Consider the following 10,282-nt stretch of genomic DNA (forward strand, 5'->3'; position numbering starts at 1 on the left):
AAAGAGATAACCCTTTATAAGGACAGAACGAGCGGGTTGGTGGGTATAATTAAACTTAAACAGTTCCTTCTCGTTTTCTTCCTCAAGTTTAATAGATAACCCTTCGGTGCTATCGGATCTCCCCGGAGAGAGAGAGCACGGCCGTTTCAAGGTAAGGATAGGGTGCTCGAAGCTAGGGCAAACAGGCGGTATCGTTTCACGCATGCACGGATGGCTGATTTCAAATTTCCCCACATCCCTAAAGAAACCGGCCCATCTTCGTCTGTGCGTCTGCGGGATTTCTGTCCCGCGCCGCCGGTTTTAGCGCGCACGCGGCGTTGTTTGGGCTGGCAGAACAGTTGTTGACCGTCGACATTGTAAGGCCGTGGTGTCCTCATCCTTTCAGGCAACGATTCCTTTGCTTTCCCTTGTGCAATACTCTGACAGACTCCTCCTGGGTGGCTGTCACTGTTCGCCGTGTGAACGACACAATCGTACCATTTCACTCCTCGTGACACAGGGTGCGATGCTCGCTTTACTCTCACGGGCCGTCCCATTTAACACAACGAGAGCGAAAGGTCGTGGTCATCTGCTGGCTCCGAAAGGGCGGGACGTTCATGCAGGCCAATGAGGGCCCCGAATCAATAAGACGTCTGCCGACTCCTACACGTTAAAAATTTACGACACCTGCTCGTCTGTTAAGAAGTGTTGCTTCCTCTTTTTGGAACTCCTCCAATGTAGCTTTCCCCCTACAATAAAATTTAAATAATCAATAAATATATCAGGGTGGAAATACTGTATTTCATTTTTATGTGGGAACGTTGAAAAAAATAAAAAAACTATTTCCAAGCTTGTGAAGACGCGCAATTCGCAAGTCCATTTCGAGCCGTAAAAACACGTTTTTGTACGATATTGATCCTTAAATGTAGAACATACAAACAAAATATACACTTTCTAGGCTTGATTTTCGTGTAGAAAACTATCATATCTACATTTGAACAAAAAATAAAAAATAAAAAATGGGTTTTTTGAGAAAATCAATTTCAAAAATGGTACTTTTTGGTTTTTGCATAATATTAACGTAAACGTACAGCAAAGGATATTTTATACAGCCAAGGCATTTTATAATAAATATAAATAGCGTGTTTTGGGCTCTCCGTGGATAGAAAAAATATCGGTGTAACCCAAGTAGATCGCCAGTAATTAATTGTCAAAGTTCGTCAACAATTGACCGAGGAGGCGTTTTAGACATTTTTACAGAAAAAAAAGCAAAAGGCCTAAAATTATTTCATGGTATTGGAGCCTTTTAAATGTGTCCACAGAGTGCTTCGAAAAAGATAATATAATGCGGACTGACAATCCATGGCGGGAGATCAAGCGAAACATCCGACCCACGACGGGTGTGAAAAACACTGCTTTTCGCCGCGGCCTCTTTAAAATTTCGCAAGTCGAGAACGAAAAATCCGACGAACTTGCGGTTTGTGTCGACTGCGGTTTTAGAAACGGCGCCATAACATATATTTTTTTCATCGAAATTAAAAATTTGACCCTTTTTGCCTGCACGATTTGAGATGAAACCACCCATATAATATATATATATATATATATATATATATCAGGGTGTCGAACCGGAACCGAACCGAACTGAAAACCGGAACCGAACCGGTATTTTTTCCGGAACTGAACCCGAACTCGAACCGTTATATTGTTATCGCGATGAACCCGAACCGGAACTGAACCGGAAAAAAACATAACGGTTACCGGCTCATGTCAAAACGCTTCGGCCACGCGCTGTTGACAATGAATGTGCTATCAATGCCATTTGTTTTTTAAGTGCCCTCAACTGACACACACCTCACTTACATATTTTTCTTCTCCACTCAGTCTTAGGAATATAAACGCTGCTTCCATGAATCTTGACAAACGCTGCATCCATGAATCTTTACATAGGAACCAGTATTGTGCTGGTCGCGGCTTGCACGGAAGAAAAAGAATTGGAAAACTGTGCAAAAAAAAAAAAAAATCGCGTCACGGGATTTTTTTTTCCCTACAATCTCGTAAAACGTAAATGCTGCTGTGTGCTCATTTCATAGCACATTTAATCGGATTGAGAAAAGAAAAGGCTGTGGAGTTTAATAATAATCATCCGGTTTCGTATAGGCACTTAGGAGCTAACATATTTGTGAGACAGCGAACTCTTCTATTTTAATATTTATCCTATTACGTCCTCCTGGCGTTGCGTTCGGTGAAGTGTTTTTCATATTCCGTATCTTGTTTAATGAAAACTTCTTTGAGGGTCTAATTTGAGTTACCGAAAGGCTAGTTCAAATAAAGAAAGCTGTATTTTCTCCCCACTGTTCCTTAAATTGCTTACACGCCGAGGTGGCGGGATAGTTAGCGAGTTCTACTTGTAAGTTGGTTTGTAAGGAGGTCGCGGATTTTACAGCTACTGCGTCGGACCCGATTAGATGAAGTCCGAATGCGTAAACGTCGGTGAGGTAACCTTTGAGTGCACATGAAGAAACCATTCCTGGTAGAAATCCCTGAGCCTTACACTACGATGTATCCCGTTTCGTATGTGCTGATTTCAGATGTTTTATTTGTAATTTATTTTGATGTTGCAATTTGTCATTTATAATTTCCGAACCCGTTCGCGAACCGGTTCAGCGCCCCGAACCGGTTCGCGAACCGGTTCGCGGATCAAATTAATCGAGCCGGAGCTGAACCGGAACAAACATTTACCTGAACCTGAACCGTAACCGAACCCGTATTTTTTTCGGTTCGACACACTGATATATATATACATATATATTGACAGTTGTGGGTTGGAACGTCCGGCTCAGATTATTATGGTCATGGGTTCGATTTTCGTAGTGTGGCATCCGCAGTTTCTTTCGTTCTTAAAAAAATATATCAAAACTTCTCAGTTACTTTGTTATTTTTCCCCCGCTGAAATCCCTGCCTCACGTACGTTTTGTGACGAATTTTCTTGAATTTATTGTGACACTTTCCTCCTATGATCCAAGTGCTTGTGGGTCGGATCACCGTTCAGGCCCAGCCTCGTCCGCCCCGAAGCAGATCGCATGACGTGGAAAACTCTCGTCTGTTGCACTTAATCCCGACCAAATCTGATGCTACCATCTGACGGAGTAATTCAAGCAGCCTCAAAAGTGCACCGTCACGGCTGTCGTCGTCTTTGTGGATTTCGTATCACAGGCTGAACCAACCACGCACAGAAAGAGAAAAGCTCAGCAGGACGAAGGCGTATTTCCTGAGTTTGACTAGCTTAATAGGTGATATGAAACGCACAAAAGTTATAGCATCGTGACGATGCAATTTTCGCGCTGCTCGATAATATATACGATTCGCTAAGTATATTTTTTTATAAACACATTGGGGGGTATTGGGAAACAATTATTTGCGTAAGAATGACGCCTTCCCGACATCGCACAATCGTTTCCGCGTAAAATCGCGCTATAGGAAATGACCTCAACGTAGCCTTTCATACGAGCGGATTCGCGTAAATTTAGACTTCCCCTAATGCCACGGCTTTAGAGAATAAAATCATCAAATCAACCATAATGAGTACGATTGATGCCTTCGCGTTCTAGGAAACTGCCTTTTTTTTCTTTTTGTTTTCCTACATGTAAGGAGAAAATCCTCGAGAGGACCTTGCTTCCATACCTCGGCAAACCTCACTCATGAAGGCCCTCACTCACCCTCACTCACCCTCATCCTCACAGGTGAGGTGAGGGTGAGTGAGTTTCTGAACCAGAAAAATTTATGAGTGTGAGGGTGAGTGAAGGCCGTGAGGGCTGTGAGGGCGGTGAGGGCCGTGAGGGCCGTGAGGGCCGTGAGGGCGGTGAGGGCCGTGAGGGTGGTGAGGGCGGTGAGGGCGGTGAGAGGCGTGAGGGCTATGAGTGCGTGAGGGCCGTGAGGGCCGTGAGGGCGGTGAGGGCGGTGAGTGGCGTGAGGGCTATGAGTGCGTGAGGGCCTTGAGGGCCGTGAGGGCGGTGAGGGTGGTGAGGGCGGTGAGGGCGGTGAGGGCGGTGAGGGCAATGAGGGCCATGAGGGCGGTGAGTGCGTGAGGCCCCCTTCAGATCGTGCATCTTTCTCAGGAATTTTGGTGTTAATGGCGGGTTGTTCTCCAGCTTTCCCTAGATCGACACGAATTTCTGAGATCGGGTCCGGCTCGAAATAAGCAAGCAACTCGGAGCAATTCGAATACGTTTGAAGCTGCCGCATCCAATCAGGGACGCAAAATTTTCACGTGATACCTCGTGCCGGTGATTATGACACCGAAAGACTTGGTTCTGGTTTGAAATCGATCGTTTTTTTTGGAAATAAACTGTTTTAGAAAGGTGCATTAGCATTCTTAACGAGGTTTAAATGCATAAAAACACGTTTATATCGCGTAATTGTGTCTAAATAGTGCAAGAAAAATAAAATTTTATGATGACGATGGCAAATTGCAGCAATTGGTTGCTGCGTGCGATCGCGGGCGGCCCGTGTTGCTGGTGTTGCGACGTAAAGTTTCTGGGCGAAATCGCCCCATCTGAAGCTGGCCTGAGTGGCGTGAGGGTCATGAGTGCGTGAGGGGCGTGAGGGGTGTGAGGGCCGCAAGGGCGGTGAGGGGCGTGAGGGCGGTGAGTGGCGTGAGGGCGGTAAGTGGCGTGAGGGCGGTGAGTGGCGTGAGTGGCGTGAGGGCCGTGAGTGGCGTGAGGGCGGTGAGTGGCGTGAGGGCCATGAGTGAGTGAGGGGCGTGAGGGCCGTGAGGGCGGTGAGGGGCGCGAGGGCCATGAGTGAGTGAGGGGCGTGAGGGCCGTGAGGGCCGTGAGGGCGGTGAGTGGCGTGAGGGCGGTGAGTGGCGTGAGGGCCATGAGTGAGTGAGGGGCGTGAGGGCCGTGAGGGCGGTGAGGGGCGTGAGGGCCATGAGTGAGTGAGGGGCGTGAGGGCCGTGAGGGCGGTGAGGGGCGTGAGGGCGGTGAGTGCGCGAGCGCCGTGAGGTTCAGTGAGGGTGAGTGGAGGGCTGAAGGTGAGTGTGAGTGTGAGGGTGAGTGAGGGGCTGAAGGTGAGTGTAGCTGTGAGGGTGAGGGTGAGTGAGGGGCTTAGGTGAGTGTGGCTGTGAGGGTGAGGGTGAGTGAGGGCGACCTAAAATGCCGACCTCTGCTTGCTTCACGTCACAATTGAGACTTTATGTGTATGTTCGAAACTCGAGGTGTTTTGACCTTTCCTTGCCTCCAGTCTAAAGATGCGTTTTCGACATGTATACGCAACGTAAACTCGCTTTCTTCTTTACATTATGTTTGTGCATTTTTCTTTACATCTGCACCGCTGCAATATTCTTCTTTTACTTTCTCGTATAAAAAACCGCCGATGGCTTCACATCTGTAAACAGGTTTTTGTTTTCTAATACTTCCAAACGTGAAGTGAAGTCAAGTGAAAATGCATTAAGCACGTTGCTACTCTATGAGCGTTTGGACAAAGCTTCCAAATATTAAAGAAACCTGTTTACGGGACACCCTTTGACTGTAATCGTAAGAATGTAATCAATGCAAATAAATGAAAATTAGACAAGCAACAAGCCACCTAATTTAATCCTGACTGATTATAACACATACGTATAATAATAACGACATATCACAATAGAAAGCGAAGCAAAACATTAAAATTGAGTGTCCAGAATGAAAATATGCATACTTAGGAATAAGGCTGCATACTTCTGCCAAGTGTGAGCGCGCAGGCACGCGCGATCAAAGATTTGCGGAAGCCAGCGAGCTTATAAGGAAGGAAAACATGGACAGGGTCGGGCTCCGAGAGAACGACAGGTCAAAAATCAGGCGTCGAATTTAAACGTCTTAAAAATAATAAATAAAGCAAGCCTAGATTTCACACTTACCACGACAAATGGTTGCCGAGAATCGGCTGTTTTTTTTTTTTAATTTTTGCGACGGCAACTTTTGGTCCTCGAGATGTCTCGAGATGCCTGTTGCAGAGAAAGAACGCCTGACGAACGCACACGGAATGACTGAAGTATGCCGTCTGCAACAGTTTGAATTATTTACACAAATATACGATTTTCGTTTTTTATTCATTTGGAACATGGCAGGTCTAAAACACTAATCGGGTTTATAAAAGCGAATTTCATTTTCATGCGATACGGAATACTATATGAAAAAAATCGTCACACCTATGAAGATCTGTCAAAAAAACAGCAAGAAAATTATTTAGAATATTACATCAAAGGAGCGTCGGGCCCTCTCTTTAATTTTGCAATTAACGTGCGTTGTAATAAAAGAGCAAAATTTTGGCTCTAACATGAGCGGTTGGAGACAAAAAAATTTTGTTTTCCAGGCTCCCAATTATGGTCTGTTTTGTACGTGCCTTGCAATCATCAAACTGAGAAAAACTCCTACTGATTCTTTAGTTTTAACTAAGACCCCAAGCGTGCATAACTTAAAAGGAAATATTCTCCGTGCCTCTAGAACATTCGAGTTCACCCTTACCCCGAGTTTACTCTTACCCCTGCCCCCCCCCCCCCCCCCCCCCCCCGCAGCGCTTGGAGAAGGCTTCTCTGTGGGGTGGCTTTCCTTGAAACTATGACGAGCGGCAGCCATTGGGAATTTATCCATCAATACTCTCCTACAGACTACGGGTCTGGCTCCTTGGGACAGGGGAATTTAAGTGCCGTTTGGCACGGCTTCGAAACCTGATAACACCGCTTCTCTCCATGGGAGAGTTAATTATTTCGCATTAAAAGTATCTTATGATTAGATAGTGAGAAGTCACAAGGTTGTCAAATAAATTATTTACTTTTTTATCAGACAATTTCTAATCTCACGTTGAGTTCCTGTGCATCTGTCCATAACAACGGCCCTAGCAATAGTTTCTTTTGGAGCGGAGCACCATGTTGTTACATCATCACTTACGTGGTGAATTGCTTCCCGCCGACTGAGTAGGCAGCGACAACCACTAGGTGGCAGCGAGCAATTCGAGGAGCTGTATTACAGAAAATGTCCAACGTCCCGATTGGGGTCACGTGGTTTATGGGCCGCGTTTGCAATACGAGTTACAGGCGACGAACGCGTTGGTCGTCCGTGAGCGTCTCCGCCTTTTCGCCTGCTTTCCTCCTGGCCCCGCGATAATGCAGCGCATGAGCACTTGCGACAAACCTCTGAAACTGCAAACGCTCCCCATCGGTTGACTTGGGCCCTTTCTGCAACCTCGGCTCTCTCCGAACACATGGGCTACAGAGGCGACAACGCCGCCGTGCTACTTTCCTGTATGTACTGCTAGGACCCATTCTAGGGTCATATATTTCTGCAAAAATTGTTTTGAAAATAACGCGCTTGGTCTAAATCTTCGACACTGACCACTGCAGCGATGAGAGGGATCGTTATCAAAAGTTGTTGGAAGCTGGTCGTTTTGACTGCGAACCGCTGGCCACCAGCTCCAGCGGCGACGAATCACGGACGAACTCGCCATAGTCGCCGTTGTTTGTGACAACCTCGCAAGTTCATGCAGGGTGGAAGGTCAAAGGGTCGGGGCGAGGCCGAGAATAGCGTTGGAATAGCCGTGTAGCATGAGCAGTTTTGATCGTAACGTGGCGAGGCGACCTGGTCGGTCATGGCGGCGCCCAGAATGAGGGTGGGCTGATGATCACGTGGTTTATGGACCACATGTTGGGACTAACTGGGCAGCGTTGCCTGGTCGCCAGACGAATGTGATCAACATTCATAAACTGAATATTGCAATAGAGCTCTAAAAATCGCGAACAGAGGTGTAGATACCAAGTAGTTTATGAACAATCCTTTTTAAGAATAATCTTCCAGTTTAATTTTCTCATCCTTAAAGGTGTCAAAACATTTAGTGAGCGGTAATGTAATCTAGAGTAGCGACATCTGAAAAACGTAGTTAAAAACAAACATAGTCGCCTGCTTCTGCTGAGAGACGGCCTTTTCTCTGAAAGTTCCGTTTTTGTCCGTTTAAGCTTATACTTCGATTATCGTGAGTCTTTAAATATTGACACCTCATTCCGATCAGTTCTGCTCAAAAAGCTACCAACGCTCGTTCGCTCGCACACTCGAAATGCCGATCAGAGCTATGCTCTCACGCTCGTCCCCTCTTCAGAAATGCCGAAGTAAGTTGTTTCCAAGAATAGTGCTAATTTTGGGTGCCATCCACGGGTAAGTGTTTGTTCTTTCATAGGAAGGCTGACTCTTGAAATACCTTAATGCAGCTTCCCGTCTCCGTTACTTTTTCACATATTCTAGTGCATCGCCTCTGCTGCGATGTTATTGTATTTTCGTACAAAGAGCAACGGCTTCCTGGTTAATGAGAAGATTTCTAAGTAAATCTCCCTCTGGCATTTCATTGTTGTTTGTTCAACTGAAATTGCTTTGTTTCCATAAAGAAAATACTTGGTTACGTTCATTATTTTCAGCATCGCTTCTGCTCATGTCGGTGATTGACCAGACGTGTATACACGTTAATTTTTGAACATTTGAAGTTATGTAAAATATACTCGGACTTTTATAGGCTGATATTTTCTGAGCCCATTCTGAAAGAACATGAATAGGAGTCCGACGCTGTAAAACCAGGTAAAAAAAATCGACGCCTGCACATAAAGAGCTCAAATATTCACTGAATGTAAACTGAGTAGGCAAGCTTTACCATGTAAAATTTCAAGGTGTGGTTTCCTTCCTGAAAAAATGCAGAGCAACAAACTTGGCAAAGTCAACGTCGAGCGCGTTTGCACGCAAGCGAGTTAGCGACGGATTGTCGTCGCGGTGCGTAATCAAAGGCTCATTTATCCCGCCTCCCACCAGGTATCATTAATGCACAGCAGAGGCTCCAACGGCATATTCGTCTTCAGTCCGCGACTCTCTCTAGAATGTTAGATCTTTGTTTTCTTCAATTTTTACAGTGAAGCTGTTATGCGCTAGGAACTCGGGAAAAATGCGTCCGCGGATGTTGACAGAAAACTCCCCATTGGTCGTGGTAAGTGTGAAGAAATAAAAATAAAGAAATGGGGCAACCAGCCTGAGTCAACCTTCCTTGGCATTATTTGATAGTGAGGTCCTGATCACTTGTTATCAACTCTAGGCATCGCCCTCCAGGTCGTCCTTGAAGTCGTCCTTGAGGTCGTCCGAGAGCTCGTCCTAGGCGACGTCCTCTAGGCGTCGTCCTCGAAGTTTTTAAGTCGTCCTTGAGGTCGTCCTAGATGTCGTCCTCTAAGCGTCGTGCTCGAAGTCTTTCTAGAAGTCGTCCTTGAGGTCGTCCCAGACGTCGTCCTCTAAGCGTCGTGCTCGAAGTCTTTCTAGAAGTCGTCCTTGAGGTCGTCCTAGATGTCGTCCTCTAGGCGTCGTCCTCGAAGTTTTTAAGTCGTCCTTGAGGTCGTCCTAGATGTCGTCCTCTAAGCGTCGTGCTCGAAGTCTTTCTAGAAGTCGTCCTTGAGGTCGTCCTAGATGTCGTCCTCTAGGCGTCGTCCTCGAAGTTTTTAAGTCGTCCTTGAGGTCGTCCTAGATGTCGTCCTCTAAGCGTCGTGCTCAAAGTCTTTCTAGAAGTCGTCCTTGAGGTCGTCCTAGATGTCCTCTAAGCGTCGTGCTGGAAGTCTTTCTAGAAGTCGTCCTTGAGGTCGTCCTAGATGTCGTCCTCTAGGCGTCGTCCTCGAAGTTTTTAAGTCGTCCTTGAGGTCGTCCTAGATGTCGTCCTCTAAGCGTCGTGCTCGAAGTCTTTCTAGAAGTCGTCCTTGAGGTCGTCCTAGATGTCCTCTAAGCGTCATGCTCGAAGTCTTTCTAGAAGTCGTCCTTGAGGTCGTCCTAGATGTCCTCTAAGCGTCGTGCTCGAAGTCTTTCTAGAAGTCGTCCTTGAGGTCGTCCTAGATGTCGTCCTCTAGGCGTCGTCCTCGAAGTTTTTAAGTCGTCCTTAAGGTCGTCCTAGATGTCGTCCTCTAAGCGTCGTGCTCGAAGTCTTTCTAGAAGTCGTCCTTGAGGTCGTCCTAGATGTCGTCCTCTAGGCGTCGTCCTCGAAGTTTTTAAGTCGTCCTTGAGGTCGTCCTAGATGTCGTCCTCTAAGCGTCGTGCTCGAAGTCTTTCTAGAAGTCGTCCTTGAGGTCGTCCTAGATGTCCTCTAAGCGTCGTGCTCGAAGTCTTTCTAGAAGTCGTCCTTGAGGTCGTCCTAAATGTCGTCCTCTAAGCGTCGTGCTCGAAGTCTTTCTAGAAGTCGTCCTTGAGGTCGTCCTAGATGTCCTCTAAGCGTCGTGCTCGAAGTCTTTCTAGAAGTCGTCCTTGAGGTCGTCCCA

The sequence above is a fragment of the Ixodes scapularis genome, unplaced genomic scaffold (assembly GCF_016920785.2).
Source record: "Ixodes scapularis isolate PalLabHiFi unplaced genomic scaffold, ASM1692078v2 PGA_scaffold3__209_contigs__length_174095766, whole genome shotgun sequence".
In the NCBI taxonomy this organism is placed as follows: Eukaryota; Metazoa; Arthropoda; class Arachnida; order Ixodida; family Ixodidae; genus Ixodes; species Ixodes scapularis.